At 37.2% G+C, this 23,329-nt stretch overlaps 1 protein-coding gene across 2 annotated transcripts in view; it reads right to left on the minus strand.

Annotated features, from left to right (window-relative positions):
- The window catches only part of klhdc8b (kelch domain containing 8B), a 154,282-nt gene that overhangs the window by 126,150 nt on the left and 4,803 nt on the right, over positions 1–23,329 (minus strand). Inside the window, exon 1 of one of the 2 annotated variants that reach the window (XM_055188120.2) lies at positions 18,628–18,819. The exons of the other annotated variant lie outside the window; for it this stretch is intronic. The gene's annotated coding sequence lies outside the window, so the exon portion shown is untranslated. Of the gene's footprint in view, positions 1–18,627; positions 18,820–23,329 lie in introns of those variants that run through there. 2 annotated transcript variants of the gene reach the window in all.

Here is a 23,329-nt window from a genome sequence, read left to right on the forward strand (position 1 = left end):
AAAATATTGAAAGAATGCAAGATGTGAATAAATAGGTTATTAAAATTTTGCTCCCCTTGTGATGTCAGAACAACCGTGCCTAACGCCCTTCAGCCGTTACTTATTAACGATATAGCACTTGCCTCAAGTACCTTATTGCTTTTATAAAACGATTACCACACAGTATTAAAGTAAAAAAAATATTAGTGCAACTTTCATGAAGTTAAATCAATAAAAAGCATTCCTTCCGCTAGACAAAATAGTCCCTGACCATAAAAAAATTTTGCTCAAATAAAAACAACAAACCGATACGTGTGGTTGCTAAGGGCGCAGTGATAAACAGAACCGTTGGGTAAAGCGGTCATAGCCGTGTTTTATCGTGAATAAAGCACACCTATTGACCGATCAGAATCAAGGATTGGAACTAACCGTTTTATAATAATGATTACACCATGGCCCTTTTGAATGTTTTATTCTGATTGGTTGAGAAATGATCCATGGGTGTTGATTATTTTCTTGTAAAACGCACACCTGGCCTGTCTTAAATGTTTGTGGTAACTGTGGTATAAGCAATCTATAAAGTATGCACAACCACGTCATCATGCATTTAAAGGCAAATATATATATATATATATATATATATATATATATATATATATATATATATATATATACTAAATGCATCAGATATCAAGTGATTTTGAACAGATGTCCTCATGGTTGTTGTGTCATAAGTCATGTCAAAATGTCTCAAACCATGAACACAAAATGTTAAATGATCTCTCATTTTTAAGTCCCTTTGGATAAAAGTGCTAAATGAAGATAATTAAAAGAACAACTTGTTTTTAGAAACTGTGTCAAGTTCACAACAGTTTAACATAAGAAGCACATCCAGACACCCTTGCATGCTGTTCCATTACATTACATTTATGGAGTTGGCAGACGCTTTTAATCCAAAGCGACATAAAGTGCAATCAAATTACACATTTTATCAGATGCGAGTTCCCTGCACTCTAAAAAATCTGTAAAAAATGTTTTTATAGCTGTTGTACATATGCAATGATTTTTCACTGCATTAAATTGTGTTGTAGGGATAAAGTCTGCGTAAAGTCCGATATTAATGTGTTCTTAGTTTGTGACATCAGAGAAAAAGAGGAAAGCTAGTGAGGAAGCTAACAATGAAATGCATACATAAAAATTTTTTTATTAAATGAATGTGTTAAACTGCTAATATTTACACAAACATTAAAAATATCATCTTCCTATAGCAAATAAACAACCACTCCAATGATTTCTCTTTCTATCGCTACCTTAAATAAATAAACTAGAATCCAACATAAACAAGATAACAACATGGGATATCAAGATAAAAGAGACTGCAAAATCAACAATCAAGATGTTTATTTAATAGAGATATGTATGCACAGAAATGTACAATATATACAGTCCAGGCATAAGCATACACAAAATATGAGTGCAAAGAATGGCTATATATCACAGCATATGAGTTTACTGTCCTGTATGTGTGCGTGTATTAACACCATAAATATATCCAAGGACTCCCTTGGTGAATCTACTAATCAAACGATTTACTGCCTCACTGCTCAGCATCTCTACTACCACCGATGAGACAACATCAGTGTGCACACAAACATACATCCATGTTTGCTTTTCTATCATGGTGAGGAATTTTATTAGCTATTGTTCCCATTCTGTCTCCAAACTCACAGTCAAATCTGTTACAATGTGCATTTTTGTCAAGGTACACTATAGAAAAATTTGGTCTCTTCAATGTTAGCAATACAAATTTAAAGGATAAGTCCATTTTCTTAAAAAAATCTAGATAATTTACTCACCACCATGTCATCCAAAATGTTAATGTCTTTCTTTGTTCAGTCGAGAAGAAATTATGTTTTTTGAGGAAAACATTCCAGAATTTTTCTCATTTTAATGGACTTTACTGGACCCCAACACATAACAGTTTTAATGCAGTTTAAAATTGCAGTTTCAAAGGACTCTAAATTATCTCAAACAAGGCATAAGGGTCTAATCTAGTGAAACAATTGTCATTTTTGGCAAGAAAAACAAAAAATATGCACTTCTAAACCACAACTTCTCATCTATCTCTGGTCCTGTGACGCGGCAGCGCAACCTCACATAATTGCGCAATGACGTGGAAAGGTCACATGTTACATATATGAAACGCACATTTGCGGACCATTTTAAACAGTAAACTGACACAAAGACATGAATTAGTATCATTCGACATACAACAACATCGGAATGGTCCTCTTTCTCCACACCTGTAAACACTGAGGCGTAGTTTCGATACGTCATCCGTGACCTCTTGACGTGATGACGTATTACGTGAGGTTGCGCTGGCGCGTCACAGGACCGGAGATAGACGAGAAGTTGTGGTTTAAAAGTGCAATTTTTTTATCTTGCCAAAAATCTGCAATTTTAAACTGCATTAAAACTGTTAAGTGTTGGGGTCCATTAAAATGAGAAAAATCCTGGAATCTTTTCCTCAAAAAACACAATTTCTTCTCGACTGAACAAAGAAAGACATCAACATTCTGGATGACATGGTAGTGAGTAAATTATCTGTTTTTTTTTTTTTTAAGAAAATGGACTAATCCTTTAAATACCAACACAATCTTCTGACGATTTGTACGTTGTCTAATTCAAACTAATTTGTACGGCCAAATTTATACACAGTGTGACGTTGGGTTGAAGACGGGGTCCATGAACTCTGAAAGCCAATGTTGACATTTGAAATCACCTAAACACACATGCCCCTACCCCAATAGAATCTGGACCTTCTTTTGATAGACCCGCCGGTTAGTAGACAAGCATCTTACTGCTGATTTGCCACAAGTGTGTTTTGGTACTCGACCAGACTCCCTTTTCCAAAGCGTTTTTTAAAAATCATGCACCCTGCCTTTAAGGGGTAGGTATGTTTTTTTCTAATAATCATACATTTTTGTATGATTCCCTTCTTACGAATTCGTTTAAAGTAGCTAATTCCTAAAATACTGTATGTGCAAATTCCAGTGAGATATGCAAATACGCAATCCTCATTCTGCTCCTGAAACACACCAAGTAATGTTGCACAATGTCACATCACATGGCCCGAATTTACAAAATTCTAATACAGCTTCTCCTAAAAGCCTCCAAACCTATCATTATCTCTTAACTGCATTATGCACATTACCACAATAGTAAGTGATGATTGCGCAGGAAATTTATGCAAAGGGAACACGCGGTCTCGCAGGGAAGACAGGAGAGGTTACTCTAATGCCTGCCCTGAGCGTCCACCACACACATTCATCTTACTGTCCCACCACACAGAGATAAAGAGAGTATATCGCTTTTCACCTGACCCTACCATCTAACTCTTAGGAAATAAGAAAAAATAGGCCAAAACGAAACAAGAAGGAATAACTCAGAAGTTCATTGAGTTCATAAAGTTACAAGGATGTTTTGGTTGTGATATATTTGTGACATATACCTCTAATCATCTCATGATACTCTACATGACTTTCCCAAAATCTATGTTCTTGTATTAAATTAAAGAGCACATTATTTTCCACATACCGTACATTCTTGATTTTACTCTTTTCCTGAAATACACGGATTTAAAAAGCTCTGTGTACATGATTGGCCAGCTAATCTGTACGTTGTGATTGGCCTGAATACCTCTGACGTCAGCAGGAAATGTGATGCTCTCTACCATGTTTGAAAGATTCGGTTGCTAACAGGAGTTAACTTACAGGTTGTGAGTCTGAAGCGGGAGGAATTATGATAATGTCGGCTTTTACTACATCATCAATCCCTGGATGTAAACTGTTGCCTACAATCTGTGTGTTTGTTGTAGTCAAGAAAAGAGATTTACGTTGGAGACGATAACTCGTGTCATCGTTTACTTTGGGGTTTGTACCTTTTCCATATCGTTAACATGTCTACTACTACTCACTTACACACCAAAGGAAATTTAAAAACGTGAATCGGACAATAGGTGCTCTTTAATACTGTATAATATCTGCCAGAGACAACATCATCTGGGAGAAGTTCACTAAATAGTGATCACTTCAGTTAAGCTGACAAGCAGAAAAGTCTCATTTGCTTTTGATTACATGTCAATGGTGTCTTGAAAAAAGCATTTATGATATTAAAGAGATCTCCTTTGTGATTTTTCTTTCCTATGCAATTTTTCAAAGATAGATAGGTAATGAGATATGAAATGAGACAGGTCTGTATGGCCATCTCTGTTAAACTTTCAGGCTGGGGCACTTTCCATCTTTCATCAATGTCTAGCATTGCATAAATGGCCCATTTCTCTTACACTGCTCTCCTTCTTTTCTCCGTCTTTTCACAGAGAATTCAAGATGACATTTTTATGTCTTTTTAAACATTGCTCTTCTGAAACGCATGGAAATTAAAGTTTCTGAAGTGTGGGACTGAAGCTAGACACAGTAAGAGTTTCTTTAATTAAAAGACTCTTGGAGTCTGTAAGGCGTACGAAAAAGTACAGGTTTAAGATAGGGTCATTCAGAAATTAATTAAATGCCTTTTAAATTCCCATTAAATATCCAAATCTTAAAATTGGAAGTGAGTTATTCAATAAAATTAACGAAATATAAAGTCTTTGATGAAAAATTTAAATGCATATTACCCATTTGATAGCCAATCATGATGTGCTCACTTTGAAAATGCTGAAGCACAGATATTTGGATGAGATTTTCAGGAAGTAATAGCTTTGGTCTTTTGCTCACATGAAACTTTCATATGGCTTCAGATGAAATACAAAAATGTTGGGTTATTTTTAGCCCATGTTTGGGCAGATTATATAAACATTATCTGTGTTCATTTAACCCAGCCTTTGGGTTTGTCACTTTTTGACCCCACCAAGGTTGAAAACAACCCAGGATTTGGTCATGTGCACATATTTAATGGTATGTTAAATGTGACGCTGTGTTCTAAGCTCGACAGTCCCTGGCTATTATAGTTTATATGTCCAAGAAAGAGAAATGATACCATTTTGAAAGTACATAATAAAGAGTAAATACACTTTATAGACAGTTTCATTGAGTATTGCCGCATTTAGGTGCCTGGAATCAAAGTTTACTTCCAGTCTGTGTTTATTTATTGGTTAGGGCTGCATTTTTTCAAAAGCAACTTTAGCTAACTCTGGTCGTTGTTACTATTGAACTCTATTGGTAATGACTAACTTGCAAGCATAGTAGCTTTCGAAAAACGCACCCCTGGCTAGTGGCTAAACTGATCTCTGAAACAATAAACAGGAATTTTATTCCTTTAAATAAAATGTTTGCTAAAGACAAGGGGAGACGCCAGGCATGGATTACCGCTGTGCAGAGAACTTTAGCAGCCAGGCAGAATTAGCTAAGATGGTTTCAGCAGAAACAACATAAACAAGCGGCTTTCATGGTCATCACACAATGACACAACTTCCGGTAAACTCTAAAAAAGGACTTTGTTGTTATTTATTCTTTGCAAAGTAGTTTATTTATATAACAAGCTAAATAAACAACATGCGGATTACATTGGAACCCAAAACATTTGTTATTTTTAACAAGGTTTTTGTTTAAAGGCGCTCTAAGCGAATTGACGCGTTGTAGACCATAAAAAATTTTTTGTTACATACAGCAAACATCTCCTCACTATCTGCTTGCTGCCTGTCCGCTGATCAAACTGTAAAAAAACGCGATCTCTGTAGACAGCTCAGGCTCGACAAAAGGCAATATCAACATAGTGGCCAAACCTAGCACAACAAAACATAACAAAGTGTTCCAGCCAATAAACGACAAGAAGGAATTGGGGTGGGGGTTGGGCGCGTTCATGAAAGCACGGACGGGAGAGGGAGGGGGAGGCGTTAGCTACGCTCCGTTTGTTTGAAAACAGTTCAAACATCAACAAGAAGTGACGTCGCACATTATTCGCTTAGAGAGCCTTTAAGAGTTCAGTTTCAGCAACTAGTCAGACCTTTAAACAAACAGAAACCGGAAGTAAAGTTCAGACCAGACGCTTTCGCGTCACTGCACGTGTGCCCGATGAAACGGTCTATACATTAATTTTACACAGTGTAGTTTCATTTCTGTATTCATCCCTTTTTGACCCAACACCGGTCAAATTTTTTAAAAGTACAATAAAATAACAGCATTTGGGTGAACTATTCATTGAATATGAAAATCCATCTTGCTTCAATCATTAATCACATCTTTGTTAAAAAGCAACATGAACTGGTTTGCTGAATTAGGTTGGCATTATAGGCGCACTCATATCATACCTAACTAGGGATGTCTCGATCCCACTTTTTCATTTCCGATCTGATTCCAGTACCAGAATTCCGTATATCAGCCGATACTGATATCTGCCCAATACTATTGTAATTAAATGTGTATAGTGCTTTCTGCTACATCTAGTATCATTTTAAATGTTAAAATCAATCATTTAAAATGATTTACAAGTTACAGGAAATATTAATCATGACCGTGTTTAGGAGAACATATAATAGGTACGTTTGATCAATTAAGTATGCTAAACATTTTTATCTTAAAATGCGTAAAACTGCCATAGTAAGAAAGCTTTAGTGTGTGCAGATGGTTATTTTGGGAATTATGTGCTTGACCCGGTTTGACTGGACTTTTAATGCACATTCCGGATGCAAAATTGATGCGCCTAAGTCATAACACGCTACGTTCATGGGGTTTTTGGGCGCAGAAATGATGCCCTTGAATCATCCTCTCATGGAAATCCTCACACCGCAATGGAAAGTTCATAACTGTTAAAACACAAAGAGAATAGATGCATCGTGTGCTCAGCACAAAGTGAATTTCATCCATCCAACGGCTAACTCAGACTTTATAAAATCAGATCTTTTAAATAGCCTACAGTTATCTTGTGTGTGCGTGTGTGAATGACGCGTTTCATCTGTCCGCTTCACCAGTGGATTAACCCAGTTTGCAAGTAAGTTACAGTGTTTCTGTGTACTAAAATAACTTTAAATGTGCGTTTGTTCCTTCACATGAAGCTATTGAGTATATTAAAAGACTTAGAATATAGTGCATAAAACGTTTTTGGTGCTTTTATAATACATTGTCCTTTTAATAGCTTGTCAGTAACAACCACGGCTAACGCACATATCGGAATCGGTCATGTTGTTGGTCCTCGATCCGATATTCGATCCAGCCAAAAAAGCCCGGATCGGCCCCGATTCCAATCCAGGATATCGGATTGGGACATCCCTAATAAAAATACAACTAACCGTGCAGCCCTAAACCAAACCACGTGGGGCATGGTACTGAGCGATCACACTAGTCAAACGAACCAGGTTTTTGGGGTCAACAGCGCCAGGGCGCGGTTTGGATAGTGTGAGCACACTTAAAGTCCACTCTTAAAATAAACGGTGCTAAATAGCACTAAAAGTGGTTCTTGGCTCGTAATCATAGAAGAAGCATTTTAAGTGCCATATAGCACTGACGAAGTACCTGTGTAGCACCGGTGTGGTGCTATAGTGGTGCTATATGACCCCTGTATGGTTCTTCATAGGTGCTATAAAGCATTAGAAATGGTTCCTCTATGATTACGAGCCAAGAACCACTTTTAGTGCTATTTAGCACCGTTTGTTTTTAGAGTGTCTAAAATGTGGATTAAACATTTTTTGAAAAAATGTGGTTTGTGTAAAGAGCTGAGTGCGAATTAAAAACTGAACAAAAGAACAATAGAGATACATACAGAAAGAAGTGTTTGTTGTTTCGCTCATTAACTTTTTAAAGTAGCAGGAAACCTTTTCCCCTTGCTTTTCATGAGAAGGGCAAGCAATGAGAAAAGGATTATCACTGCAATAATCTGCATTCTAGTGGAAATGATCAGCACCACTTGAGGTGCAGCACTAAAGCTAGCTTCCCTATAAAACAGCCTCTTACATTATCTCCTTATTTCCCTCAAGATATTCCTCTCTCTCTCTCTCTCTCTCTCTCTCTCTCTCTCTCTCTCTCTCTCTCTCTCTCTCTCTCTCTCTCTCTCTCTCTCTCACACACACACACACACACACACACACACACAAACACAAACACACACACACAAACCGTTATTCCAGAAAACCACTGTGAAGGTAATGGAAGACTGTAGACAAAAGTAGATTTGAACATTTGGTTTTTAAAAATAATTATTTTGCAGAAGCAGTTAACAAATTAATCAGAACATGAAGTTTATAAAGTCATCAATACAACAGATTACCAAGGGTTGATCATTGTAAACCTGCAATACACGAAAATCCTTTTATGGTAAAAGAAAACTTATTTTCTCTCTGTATTTCATGCATGTAAAAATCACCTTTGCCAAATAACCAACCTTTCAACAAACAGCCTCTGTGTGCACGGGTATATGTGTTGGTGCGCGAGTGGGTGGTGTGAAACTCTGAGAATATTAATGTGCACGTGTTTTGAAGATGGAGATTAACAACTCTATAATTAATGGTGAACACCCGGAGGGATGTAGAGACTGTGAAGGGGACTCAGGGGCCACTGGCTAAGTGAGTGTGCTGAGAGACCATCCATCACCTGTGACCAATGCATTTCTCTGTGGTGGCCCCTTTTAGACAAGAAGAACTCTGGCCCCGTCTTACACAACAATTCTAAAAACTAAGTTAACCAATTAAAGGCCATGAATAATCTCACGGCTCCCTCTGGCTATGTACTCGATGAATTAAGGACAAGGACTTTGATTTAACCTTCAGAATGTGCATTATATAATCAAATAAGCAACAGTGCTGTTACAGTAGTAGGACAGCAGGGATTTGGCAAAAAGTAACTAAAGTTGTGCTGATACTTATTGCACCAGCATGGGTAATATATTGGGTTAGATGTTAATTTAGCCAATTAGTTTGTGTATTTTTCTGCCAACAAAAAAAAGTTAAAAAATTAGAAATGTAGAAATATTATTGTGTTGCCAAGCAACAAAGCAAAGTGATACAGTGTTATTTTTCAATGCTGTTATATGAAATGCCAGCACACTTTGGCCGCATTAATTGTTCAATCAAGTTAGTAGACCAGATCTGTGAAAATAATGAGTGCGTTTACATGCACAAAATAAACCTGTAATGCTTGAATATTTATTTAAAAAAAAAACAGCCTATGATAGAAACTTGTTTTCATGTGTTTATATACAATGTAAAATTTGTTGTACTGTATGCAGCTGTTTGCCAGTAACTTAATGTAGAGTTAAATGTATGTTATTTACTGGCAACATTTTTTATGCACGTTTATGACAACTGTCATTAAGTGTCATTCGTTCAATTATGTCATTTTTAATGCAAAGATGATATTTGTTATGACAATTTGACATTAATCAATACATCATAACTTGTCATGACAACTTGACATTACCAAGACAACATAACTGACCCCTTTTTCAAATTGAATTTGTCATTAAAATGTCATTAAATGTTAATATTCTGTCATATAGTTTTATAACAGCGTCATAAATATTTTTCTTGACCCCAACTACAGTAATACAAATATAATTTGTCATTAAAATGTCATTAAGTGTTAATACTCTGTCAAATAGTTTTATAACATCATGAATATTCTTTAGTTCATAATGTTGTTTTTTTTAAGTTTCCTCCATGTGTTTAAGAAGTCAATCATTCAATGATAATAATTAAAATTAAAATGTATAAAATTATATTTTATTGCATTTGGAGACAATTTACCTAAAATTAAATGAAAACAGTACAATAATGGGTTAAGCCATGCAGCACTGGGTCCATATCGCTGCAAAGTAAATTACATAAAATTTAATTAATTAAATGTTTTGTTAGTTTTTTCTTCTATGTCAGAAAATTTCAGAACCCTGTGTGTGAGGAGGAACAAGTTTTGTTGGTTGTCAGTTTTTTATGTATTGTGCACAAACATAAAGTTAAGTATAATCTTTTGACGTGTCTGTTGCATTTTGTTAAGGTATTTAAAAATATTTTACATAGTTTTAACACTTAATGACATTTAAATCACAGTTTAATGTCGTGTTAACCCATAAAGCTAGGTCCTTAACTATTCATATGTCTTGTTTACGACATATTTATGACAAGTTATGATGTATTGGTTTATGTCAAGTTGTCATAACAAAGACATTTCAAACAATGTCATCTTCGCATTAAAAATGACACAATTGAACAAATGACACTTAATGACAATTGTCATGTCATAATTATGAAGGTGTCATGTCAGCCTTATGAATATCCCTTCAAGTAAAGTAAATTTTTAACAGTGTATCAATAAAACCAGCTTCGCGGAAACCGGATTTATATGGGATGTGAAGATTAGTCAGGTTTTTCACAGGATGTGATGTCACCGCCTATAATCATTAAAAAAGTAAGATGTCTAAAGCTATACTGCCCTCCAAAGGCTAAGTGCAGTATCTACGCAAACACTGAAACTGAGAAAAATGGCTTTAAAGTTTTTTACACCAGCCAGTCAAACATGTTACTGCAATTTTGGCACACACATTTCTCTGAAATGGGACAAAATTTAACCAGGAGACTTTGTCACAAGACACAACAGATCTCACAAAGCCCATTTTAACCCTTAACTCAATTTTGACCAAATGCGTAGTTACTGCGCTTTCGCTTTGTAGGGCAGTATACTGTTGCACCTCTTCTCATCTCTGCTGTACCTGTAAATGTAACATGAGTTTTAAAGTTTTTGCAATTTCTCTGTCAACCGCATGAGTTAAGAGCAGACTTTAAAGCATGCTTACATTTGTGACGTTTATCTTTAACACACGTAGACATGTGCACATGAACAAAACTGTGAAACGTTTACATCTAATGCGAACTGTTTTACACATTTACATGACATTACATGTTATCAGTTTATTAAGCGTAATCCGAGTAAAACAAGTAACGCACTCAACATCAATATAATAGCCTTTGACATTACTGTTGTAATACTTTTAAAATGGACTTACTGAAACCCTCAGCTCAGATGTTTGCTAGCATAGTAAAAAGCTAAAATATAAGAGAACCTGAAGTGTCCCTCCTTTACCCGACCAGAGACTTGCTCTATGCAAATTAATTAAATCCAGAGACTGCATTATGTAGTTAACTGTCAGGGACTGAAGAGAATCTGGACAGATGAAGCACTGCAAACCGACGGAGCTTTGCTAATTTACATTCGGTCACTTTCCCCACTTTCTTTAATTGATCTGGGCACAGCTGCACAGGCTGCAGTTTCTTGATATGACCCCTTGCTCTATGAATCTTTATTTGAACATTTGGTTGTCTGTATGAGCCACAATTCAGACCATTCAAGTTCTTAGTTATTTAGTAGAATTGGTGTCAGATTATATGAAAAAGAGAAGTGACAAGTCCTTCATAAACTCTAAAGAAAGCCACGAAAAGCAACGTTTATTGGAAGCACACACACACAACTCATTACACTGCTCATTAATTACCAGATGACAAAGCAGACGTGTGCGTATCAGCTAGTGCGGTAAATGTGAGGAACTGCACGTTTATTTTTCTAATGATTATGCAAATAATCGGCAAGCAGATAAAGGTTATCATGTCCATGCTTAATTACCGCCTGCAGGGATACGCATAAGACGTAATATTTAACGTAAGAGTAAGTGTATTTAAAACATGACCTTAATAAAGAGAAGGCGACTAGAAAGTTTGATGGTTAAATTAATATAAACATAAATGAGTCACTATTAGTAAAGTATAGATTTCTAAACCCTTTATAGCCTTTAAAAATCTGTGTCATTGCAAATGTTTAGCAAAATTGAGATCGCCTGAAGGCCCCTAAAACCAGTGATTATACACAGTATATATATTATATACTACTTACTGTACTGGAAACAGCTGCAGCAAGACATTTAGGTAATTTCACAGTGAATCCTTTTTAAAAATATATTTCATTATACCAGTCAGTGACCATCATTTAGGCAAAAATGTTCACCAGAGGGGCACAAGGTGCACAGCCCCGGGTTCAGCATTTAGGCACGAGGTCCACTTCTCATTCACCTACAGTATTTCCCACCTACAGTTCCAATGAAACCGCATAAAAAAATGCAACCAAAAGTGACCAGTCACTGATATATGCATAAAAGCAAATAATGTTTTTCTGTTGTTTTCATTACTGATGAAACAAAACAGTGATTCGAAAACCTAAGCCAAATGGCTAACATACACCTATTGAAAAAAAAGCCTAAAGGGCCGGGTATAATTTTTCCAACCTGATCTCACAAAGTGCCGTGGGATAGTTTTTTCCGTGGCATTCTCACGGATCTCCGCATTTTTTCGTGGCCCTGCTACGGACGGTCTTTTTCCGTGGCATTCTCACGGACTGGTTACTCAACTGCTTTTTCCTATTTTCAAACCATTTTCACTTCGGTTTAGGGTTAGATTTGGTGTTTGCGTTAGTATGTCACTTTAAAGGTGCAATCTGTAAGATATTTGCAGTAAAATCTCCAAAAACCACTAGGCCAGTGTTATATATTTTGTCCAGCTGATTACTATCAATATCTGTAATGTTTTCAACTACTTGTAAATCGTGAGAAAATTTCCATTCAAAACATTGTTACGGGGCAGTGCAGTCTCCTATCAATGACGTTAATATCCATGTGACCCTTTGTCACCGCCTTTACTGACGTAAACCACATGACCACACTGGTCGAGCTCGAAAAAATAAAATGGCGGCCAGGGAAGCGGCTGGAGCACAAATTTAGTGAAAATAAACGTATATTTTCACTTTTTAAGCATTTTAATTTCATTTCTAGCGAGAAATTAGTATTGTAGTTTTCAAATATGTGATTAGTTATCACAAAGGCGCTCTCTGTTTATATTTCAAACATGCTGCCTTTGAAGTGCGTCGGAAAGCCTTTCTCTGAGCGGCCTTCAGGCCTCCGAGTCCGAAGTCATTTCATCAGGAGGCAGCGAGGCAACAAGTCCTCACAGTCCTCACTGCCTTGAGTTTTCGGACGCAGCCAGTGTTGTGGACAAATGTGGAACTATGCGCTTGCTTATGGACTTATGGATAACTCTTTACCGTCTGCCGCTGGTTGTGTCAGCTCCTGTAAGCGTACAGGCCAACCAAACGACCCAAGAAGAGTTTGGAACAAAACGAGGGAGGATCAATTTGGTGTTGCATTATCTGGATAGAGAGAGCTTCACGACAACATTTAACTAGACCGAGATTCTGATCCTGCTTGTGTTTTAAGCGATGGGTGAGTTGTTTTGATTCATAACCCTTCAAAAAACGTATGCTATTATATTGATCACAACATTAGTGTGTAAATTGTAATCAGCGCGTCTTCCCGCGGACGATATGCACATCAAAAGGTATTGTACAGCAATATAAATGGTCATTTTAAGACACTTCACAATAAGATTTGTACTGTCAATACATTATGTGAAAAATCATTGTAGATTGTAAGTTGAAAACTTAACTCTGAGCTGTGTTTACCATCGAATTTGGACTAATACTGTAATATCAATATGACTAACAATGTCGTTTTGAACATCACATATAAACTTACATAGTGAAATAAACAATGTCATCAAACGCATTTATAAGACTTGATTACCTTATCCATCAACGTGATTTCTCGTTCTCGTCTGATTGATGGCTAAAGTTAAAGACTACAAATCCCATAATTCCACGCTGCTTCAGAGCGTCAGTAAACAACATCATTGTTTTTGTTTGATCTGGCGCCATCTTTCGGCGCATAAATACAAATTGTATCTTTAACTATTGGTTTATACTATTTTTTCTGATGTATTCTTATATTTTCTAAACTTTAAACAATTGTCGCCTGGCGATGTCATTTTATGTAAATGTAACCCTAAACCGAAGCGAAAATGGTAAGAAAATAGGACAAAACAGTTGAGTAACCAATCTGTGAGAATGCCACGGAAAAAAATGAGCATAAAAATTCTATGACTATCCCATGGAAATTCGTGAGATCAGGCTGATTTTTTCCCGCATGATCCGTGTCTGGCTCGACAGCTTTTACGACACATACTCAATACAAATTATTTCTTATTTAAATTATTACTCTACCAGGTCGTCAAGGCAGCACTGATTCGCGACATTTACAGTATGGGAGAAACAGGGCGAAAGTAACGCGGGACAAAAGTAACAAAGCGATTTTCTCTGAGCCATGATAACATTTGCTTTCCAAACTATGACAGCATCTTTAGCACCAGTGGTGGAAGTAACGCATTACAAAATATAATATATTACAGTAATATATTAGTTTTTTCTGTAACGCAGTAATATAACGCATTACTAATACAGTTTTGATAATATTGTACTCGTTACAGTCTTAGTAACGCGGGCTACAACAATGCATTTCAAATTACTGTGTTATTTTTATTTTTTACCAATGCCGCGCGACCAGCATCCACACAAGAAAAAGTTGTGGGTAAAATAGTATGTCTGTTTCCGGGTGCTGCATGCAGCATGTTCATTTTTACTTTAATTTTGTATTTTAACTGCGATTTGACAAATATAGACGCGTACCTTAAAGAGCCGCTTCTGGGAAGTCCGCGGCTGTATAAGCATTGACTAAAGTGGCCGCAATCAGGTCCGGTAGCGCCGCACACCCATGAAGTGTAAAAAATAATTCTGCGAATGAGAGCACTAGTAAAAACAAAAAAAAGTTTATATCGGTCTCCCATGCTGCTTGAACCCCAGAAGTAAAGAGACTTTTAGAAAGCTTGTCAGTAAAATCCATATTAACAGCAGCAATGACAAGGTAAGTTAACGTTGCTATGGTTACAGTCCATGTACATAATAGATTGTTAGGCTATGCTATCTACAGTTTTATTACAAACAGCAACCTAAACTACAACGTAACATTAATGTAGACTTAAACATGGTTATCTAAATATAATTTAGTTACTGTTTAAACATCACTGTTTAAAGTTTTTACCAGCCTTTGTATGGTAGCCTATATGCATTGTTTGGCAAAAAGCAGTGTTCCTCTGTTTGTCTGTTTTTTATTAAGCAATTATATGTTAGCCTACATGTAATCCTTATATTGTACTGAAATGAGCTGTATTCCTTGAGGCCTAATCCTCCAATGGTACTTTTTGATAAGTTGTGTCAACCCAGTGCGTGCCAGGTTTGTGCTGTGAATCTGAATTAAAAGTGAATTAAAGAAAAGAAATGAAAAGAGGTTGCGTGTCTTGCAATGGTATTAGTCTATAGGTTGCATTATAGTGGGCTCTAGCTCTATTGTGTTTGGTATGTGTACCATAATTTACCAGACTTTTACCAGATTATTTGTCTATGTTTATGATTCTGACAGTGATTGTTACTGTATTTTGCCATAAGTCTTCACTGTGCCTATTCAAAGCTCAAGGGCCAACACAACTTCTAGATTTATAAGCATCAATAAACTACATTTTAACATTTTATAATGCCTAGTCATACTTCTGTTCTGTTATTTTGATGAAAGTAACTCAAAAGTAACGCAAAAGTAGTGTAACTCATTACAGTTTAGAGACAGTAATATTGTAATGTAACTAATTACTTTCGAATGACAGTAATTTGTAATATATAATGTATTACACTTTGGAAGTAACTGCCCAACACTGTTTAGCACACAACTCTTGACAGAGCTGACAAATATTGCGTTATTTCCTTGCTGCTTTGCACGTCTAGGTCCGGAAAGGTGTTTTCAACCATAAGTAAGTTCCTAAAGCGGATATTTTTTCCTTATAACGATTTAATTAATTTTTTTTAGTATTCAAACTGTTAAAATATGTTTTATTCTCAACAATTTAAGTTTGTACTGTCGGTTGCTTTTGAAACATTTGATAACACTGAAATTTAAAATGAAAATGTAATTTAATTTACATAGATTAAGATTTGTAATTTACATAGATAAATTACAAAATATGTTTGCAGTTACATATTAACGAGGTCATAGTCACGTATATTTACTAAAAACAAGTGTAACACAAAAATCTTTCTGGTTCTATTGTGTTACTTTTGACCCACCTGTGTGTTACCTTCGTCCCTGTCTGTATGATGTCACATGAAAATGTGATTTTTATGACTGTTGCACAAAAATGACATCATGCGGCCCCAGTATACTTCAGGCCTAAGTTGTTTGCCTTTTTTAACTTGTCTCCCAGCCTGTTTTAAGATGATGTAGCTGGTTTAAGAGGGGTTTTGACCAATTTTTAGTTGGTCAGGCTAGGAAACCAGATGACCCACCAGATTGACCAGCCTGGAAGACCAGCTTTTACCACCATAAGCAGCTTTGCCAGGGTCGGAGGACCATCTTAAATCAGCTACTTCCATCTTAAACTAAGCTAAGACCAGCAAACCAGTTTCCAGCTTGGTCAAGCTAGTTTAAGCTGGTGGGTCAGCTGGTCTCCCAGCCTGACCAGCTATAAAGTGTCCAGAACCCCTCTGAAACCAGCCTGCTACACCATCTTAACCAGGCTGGGAGACAAGCTAAAAACAGTTAACCAGCTTTGGTTGGTTTTAGTTGGTCTTTTCAGTATAGGGACATCTCATAATTTGATAAGCCTTCATGAAAAACACCTCAATGAGCATAAACCTACTACAGAAATGACTGCTACTTTTGATGAAGTTTATTTAACTAAGTTCGGGAGGAGCATGGTCATGTGATCAGAAGCAGTCTTAACATAGAGGCATAGGTAGGCGGCTGCTTGGGGCCCCCTACCAGCAGTCATTTCAGGGGGGCCCCCAACCAACCTAATAAATAAATAAATAAAACTCTTATCATCATAAACACTTCAAAAGCATTGTAAATTGTATTAAAATTCTTAAGAAATACATTGAAACTTATGTAGTAGTTAAAATGTCCAGTTTATGTTTATCTGTCACTACACATACACCCCTTTCTTTTACAATGAAATGGACTAGTTCGTAACGGTGCGCGCTGCGCCGTGGGAAAGCTGAACAGAGTGACAGGAGGACTGGGAAAGTTCACCAACAGAGACGAATCAAGACAAATAAAAAATGCGAAAATGAAACGATCTTACCCAAGCAGCTCAAATAAATGCTAAATGTTTAATAAAAAATCCAGGATTTTTACTCTTTAATTGCCAATGATTCTTTCAAAAACTTAAAACTGATTTGGGGAAACATACATACGCAATTATTTTCAATATAAAAAGTGATTGTGGACTGAATTATTTTACCTTTTATCACAGTCTTGGGCATGTGAAAGATTAGTAACAACACTGGCTTTGATGCATTGCTTGTTTTTGTGCAAGATTTTTTCTCCCTTATTTACTGTTCGTGGCTGTATTTGCCCCATTGACTTATTCTCTATTGGTTCGTGTAGTGCTACCCTTTGTGTGTTCTCTGCTTTCCATCTTCATTTCGGAGTAAAACAAAAATGTTCGTTCTCTTTTATAGATCGGATAGAGGGGCCCCATACATACCTTCGCCTTGGGCCCCCAATTTGCTAAATCCGCCACTGCATGTGATCCAACCAATCAGCACAAAGAGGTGCCTATAAATAGCAGTCCCTCTCCTCTGTCCCATGACAGTTTTTGCAGCATCCCTCCTCCACCCATCACCTCACTCTCATCTAGTTTCATTTATCCCGGTTGGGGGGGGGGGGGTACTCTGGGTTCAGGCTAAAACTCCGAGCTCGGAGTCGATTACATGTTAATGCGAACTCGTGAATTAAGAACTTTCTTGTAAAGAATTGTTTGTGTTTTCCTAGTAAGTAATTTAGAATGGAAATCTGATAAATAAATATATATTATGTAAACCCACCCCCCTAAAAAAGTCAAGAGAAGGAGGAAAATAAAATACAGTCTGAAGACAAGTATAATAAAGGAGTAAAAGTTTTTTGTGGGGGGGTATAAAAATGATTTTCCTGAAATGTTAATCCAATATGTTAAACACCATTAGATAAGACAGAGCAAAGCAACAGGTGATTAAATTAGTCGAGATTATAAGTGTACACTACTGTGTACGTACGGTGACTAAAGCGCTTCGTTATTGGATTTGTTTAATTATGCGAATAATAACTAAGCATACTCAGATAAACAACCATTTATTATAACAGAAATGGCTATTTTCTCAACTAACATACGAGTATAGGTATGCACGCAGTACTAATTTTCAGTGGAGCATCAAAACAGCTGGGGATTGTGGCAATGCTGAGATCTAATGCGGAACAGCATCTCTAAAACCCATGAAAACACACGGGGGAAGCTCTCTGTATGGCAGCACGAGACTGCACCAGGCTACCCAGGCTTAAAACTTAAAAAGACATTTGTGTTGTATACAAGATTTGTATACTATATCCAACCAAAACGTTCTCACGATAATATGACAAATAATTAATACAATACCAGTGAATTAAGTTACCACCACCAGTATTGTTAGAGCCAAGATCTGTATTCCTAGATCACGATTTAACCCATGCGCTGTCAATTTATGCCAATAAACAATCACAAACATGCTACCGATTGTTAAAAATGTTTTATCAATTAAACGGAATAAATAAAATCTAAACAAAGATTATTGTGCTACAGAGGTGTCTCATCACAAAAGCACGCACAACCTGCGAACACACACCTGCACATGCAAGCTTATAAAAAAGAAAAACTTTCACTATTGCCATTACCTTTTCACTTTGTCCAACACGAGGAAATGTCCCAAAGTCCGCGGAAAAGAGTGACCGTTTCCTAAACTTCAGTGCGATTCATCGACGCACTTCCCACATGAGACGCGTTATGCCAGCGCTTTCGCTCCTAGTTCAGGTTTCGGACAGATGCTGCTCGCACGAGTCTCTCCATTGGCTCAGCATTGCTTATTTCGCCCTCCCCCGAATGCTCAAAACGCGCTGACTGCAATTCTGGCTATCATCTATTTCGGGTTACTTTACATGGATTTAAGTCAAGAACAAAGATTGTTTTTGCAACATCTGACACGTGGCATATAATGCTTAAAAGTGTTTATAAAGGTCCACTACATTAATGTGATATCAATTGAAATATATATTTTTAAACAATGACCATATTTATTTTTCTGTAAGGAGATGTTAGTTGCATTATAGAAGGCTGTAAGATAAATCTGTACTTGGTTTTAATCCAAATGTTTTCACTGTATTTTTCAATCGAATGAATAATACAAGCCTTGATTTTACAGATGAACAATCACGCGCCTCGCGTGCACTTTCTATTATAACAAATTACATGGGTTATAATGGGCGCAGCACTCTGACAGCATCACTAATGAAGACTGTAATGTTGTTACACTGCTGACCTCTTGCGGTAATTAGTAATATTGTCGCAGCTTTGCAATACTGGAAAAGATTGGGTTTTAGTGATAGTTTACAAATTATGTCATATATTTTTCAGTGCCTAGGGGTTTTCCTGCATAGAGAATAACTGGGCGACCACTAAATCAAATTCCGTGCAAAAGCCGATTGTTGATCAAATGTTGTCTTTACCGAAATCACGAACAATCGTTGCACTATGTGGATTTGTAACTGCAGTTACTGCATTACGCCACTATGGCGGCGCTGTTGGGTTATCAGTAAGGCCAGGCACTGGCTAAACTTTAGTAGGAGAAAAGAGCTGCAATTTATCGAAAGGTAATGAGCTAAATTAGCTTTATTTTGTGGATGTTCTGGTGAACATTGTTTTTTGGCATTTAAGTATTTTTAGCATCTTTAAACGTTTTTAATTAACGTGACGCCCTATAAACATAGGTGTCATTTACACTGGGGACGGGGACATGTCCCCACCACTTTTTGAAATGGCTGATTTTGTCCCCACCACATTTTGAAAGCATTTGGTTAAAATGTTCTGAAAAATTAGGCGATACTTGTGCACTTATGACTGGTTTTGTGGTCCAGGGTCACATATGTTGCATTATATGCTTATGGTGTGTTTTCTTTTACATATGTTATGAATTTTATTGTAATCATTGACTTAACATGCTGGGGTTTTCTACAGTATGGTGCTTTGGCACTGTTCGGTTGAGCTGGTGTTGCAGGGACTGTTACATGTGCAGTCAGGGGGGTCGGACTGGGGGGTAAAACCAGTACTGATTACCAGGGCCCCAAGGGGCGAGAGGGCCCTTGAAAAGTCTGGAATATATTTTATTTTACCTGGATATTTTCATTTCCTAATTAAATTTCATAATGACTGTCAGATAAAATGTAAAGTTAGTGTATTGGCTGAATAACTGTATGACTGACTACATTTTGTATAAGTAAAATCTATCTAAAGTCTTACGGTCCCACCCCTTGCTAATGCGCCAAATTGTGTAGTCCATCTGCATGTGCATTTTGTTCATGTTAGTTGAGCGTCTGGTGGAGCGCAAAGTTCTGCAGTGCGGTTGAAATGTCTTTTTCAAAGAAAGCTAAATCAGGCCACCAAAAAAAAGGAAAGGAAAGACAGGAGAAGGAAAAAACAAAACGAGGGGAAACGATTTGTGACTGACTTCTTTTCAAATAAAGGTGAAAAAACAGAATATAGATGATAATTTGGTTATGCAATTTGAGGTGAAAGGCTAAATAAATAAACTGTATACTAATGCTGTTTGCATAAAAACACCGTTATAATAGCCCAATTTGAAACATGTTTAATTTTAAATGAATAGACTATAATATCTAAAATGAGCAAAAATAGGCTAATCAGTGTCATAGGTAGCTTAGCTACATATTATGTCAACATTATATTTATGTCAGATTCAGTAGAAGCAGATTTTAACATTGTGAAACACATGGCCCTCAGTTTCAGAAACTGTCACATAAGGGAGTGGAGTAGCAACAGACCCTTCATCCTCCTCTTTGGATTTGAGACAAGGTTAGCTAATAAAGCTCAAAATTAAAGCAAATCATGTTTAGCCATTTTGACTGAAAAATGTTAAGTAACACCAACATCGCAGTATGTTTTATTATATTAGATTATAATTAGGAAAAGAGGTTAATATCAAATGTATCCTTAATGTAGAGAAAGATGATAGATGTGATTGAGGATAATGATGGAAGTGAAGAGAGCAGGGAGCATGAGCATCAAGTTGTTTGGTTATTATCATACAGTTTGTTCATGTAGTGATTAGAAAACTAATATGAAAAAATGGGGGGGGGGGCATCAGGACTGCCTATGCATAGGCCCAGGACCTTGTGTTACCCTGTGTGCAGTCGACATTGTTGAGGGATTTGTCATGAATATTTTCATTTTGTTGACTGGCCTACGCTATGCCCATTTTTGATACGGCGTTATTGAATATTTTTCCCGCCCTGCTGTAATGTTTTTCATCTGATCTTTTGTCCCCACCAATTTTCAACACAAACTGACGCCCCTGCCTATAAGTGTAATTTCTGAAACATTTTTGAATGTCTTAAACTTTGAAGTTTGGTGATTTGTAAAACTTGTACAATTTTTGAAATGTAAATAAAAAAAAGTGAAAATAAAAATGTTTCGGTTTCTAAAAGAAGAGGGGAGACGGTAAGCATGGATCTCTGCTGTGCAGCCAGAGAATTTAAGGATCTTTGGCAAACATTGTATATATTACTGTGGCGGCTGATGACTGCTCTTTGAGAGGCGCAAATTTAAAGCAACACTATGTAGTTTCCATGTAAAATGACTTACAGCTCCCCCATGTGGTTGAAAAGCGCAACAGTGCCTGGTATCAGACACTCTTCTGCAGGCAGGGGGAGGGTCGGGGCTGTGTGCTCTACCCTCCACCGCCACTTTCAGAGTGTGCTTGTAGCAGCTAGGAGGCTGCTCAGGTTGCAGCAACAGTACAATTTGTCCAGTTAAAAGTTGTTCTATCACTGAAATAATTTTAGAGACATTATTTAAAGGTACAAAAACTACATACTGTTGCTTTAAAATATGGTTTCGGAGTGTCGTGTGTGTTGCTCGTGTTTTCCAAATGTGTTTGTTGCGTCATGTGAACCATGTGCATCACGTGTTTTGTCAAAATAAGTGCCTGCTGCACACGTGTCAAAACCATTTATGATAAAAATACACGGAAGACACTCCCTTAACAGTAAACTCTGATTACGCATGAGATTATACGAGTATCTGGCAAACGCGAATGTCTTTTTTTAGCATAAACCCTTAGATGCATCTGTAGCAGGCCCTTATTTTGACAAAACACGTGATGCACATAGGTTAACTTGACGTGCAGAACACATATTTTGAAATGATGAACCACACACATGATGGGCTACATACATGTTGTGACAAACTTCGCATCGTGGGCCCTCGAAAAAAGAAGTCACCAGCCGCCATTGATATATTAATTTTACACAGTAGCGTTAGCTCAGTGTAATGGTTAAACACAATCAGTGCATTAGTGATGGGTCGTTCGCGAACGAGCCGGCTCTAAGAGCCGACTCTTTTTAGCTAACGAGAAGAGCCGACTCCTGTCAGCGAGAGCCGAATCTTCATTCGCAGGTAGGGGCAGGGCTTATTCGTATGCAGCATATGGTGCATCCAATCAAATGGGAAAACAGACTAGGATTATACCATTATGTGAAAGAAAAAGGAGGATAGATGCTCCAAAAAGCCAGTGTAGTGGTACAGGCCAGGTACACAAAGCGATAGAGAGGCGGGTAAGCAGGATTTAAATGTAAGCACGTTGGGAGAAAGTGTAGGCATTTCTCAAAAAGAAGAAGAAAGTTAAGTCATGAGTGAAAACTGAAAAAGACTAATTTTGCCTTTATTTATTAGGTTTGTTTGCTGTGGTTTTGTGTTCATTGTTCAATTGTTTTATTTAAGTTTTATTATAATGTTAAATAATAGTAACTCTTCATTCAGTCTCCAGTTACCCAGTCATTATAAATAGAATCCGAAAATTTGATAATGAGTTACATCTCGGTTACTATCATAACGTCAGTTCCCTAAGAAACGGGACCAAGACATTGCGTCATAGGCTGACACTATGGGAAGGTCCTCTCTTCCGATTTTCTGAAGCGTTTTTTATAGAACAATGCCAGTTTACTGGCTAATGCCTGCCATGACAACATATAGAGGCATGCCTTCCGCTGCTATGTAACATCTGTCTGATGGCATATCCTCAGATTCTTTCTACTGAACAACAGTAGAGCTGATCTCAGCAGTGACACGGCCAGGGTTTAAATTGGGCCGGGGCCGTCCGGGGCTAAGCTCCGGCACATAGGCTGAAGGTCTCGCTCTGCTCATGCCAGTCTACCCGCTGCGCTTGTGCGTGTGTACTCGCTGCGCTGGTGCGTGTGCACTGACGCGAAGGGAATAAGGTGTTTCCATTCATTATGGGGCATACTCACCAACGCAAATTCAATGATTTGCGCGAGTAGATTACATACAAAGTCAATGCAAAGACGC

Source organism: Misgurnus anguillicaudatus, chromosome 13, assembly GCF_027580225.2.
Source record: "Misgurnus anguillicaudatus chromosome 13, ASM2758022v2, whole genome shotgun sequence".
In the NCBI taxonomy this organism is placed as follows: domain Eukaryota; kingdom Metazoa; phylum Chordata; class Actinopteri; order Cypriniformes; family Cobitidae; genus Misgurnus; species Misgurnus anguillicaudatus.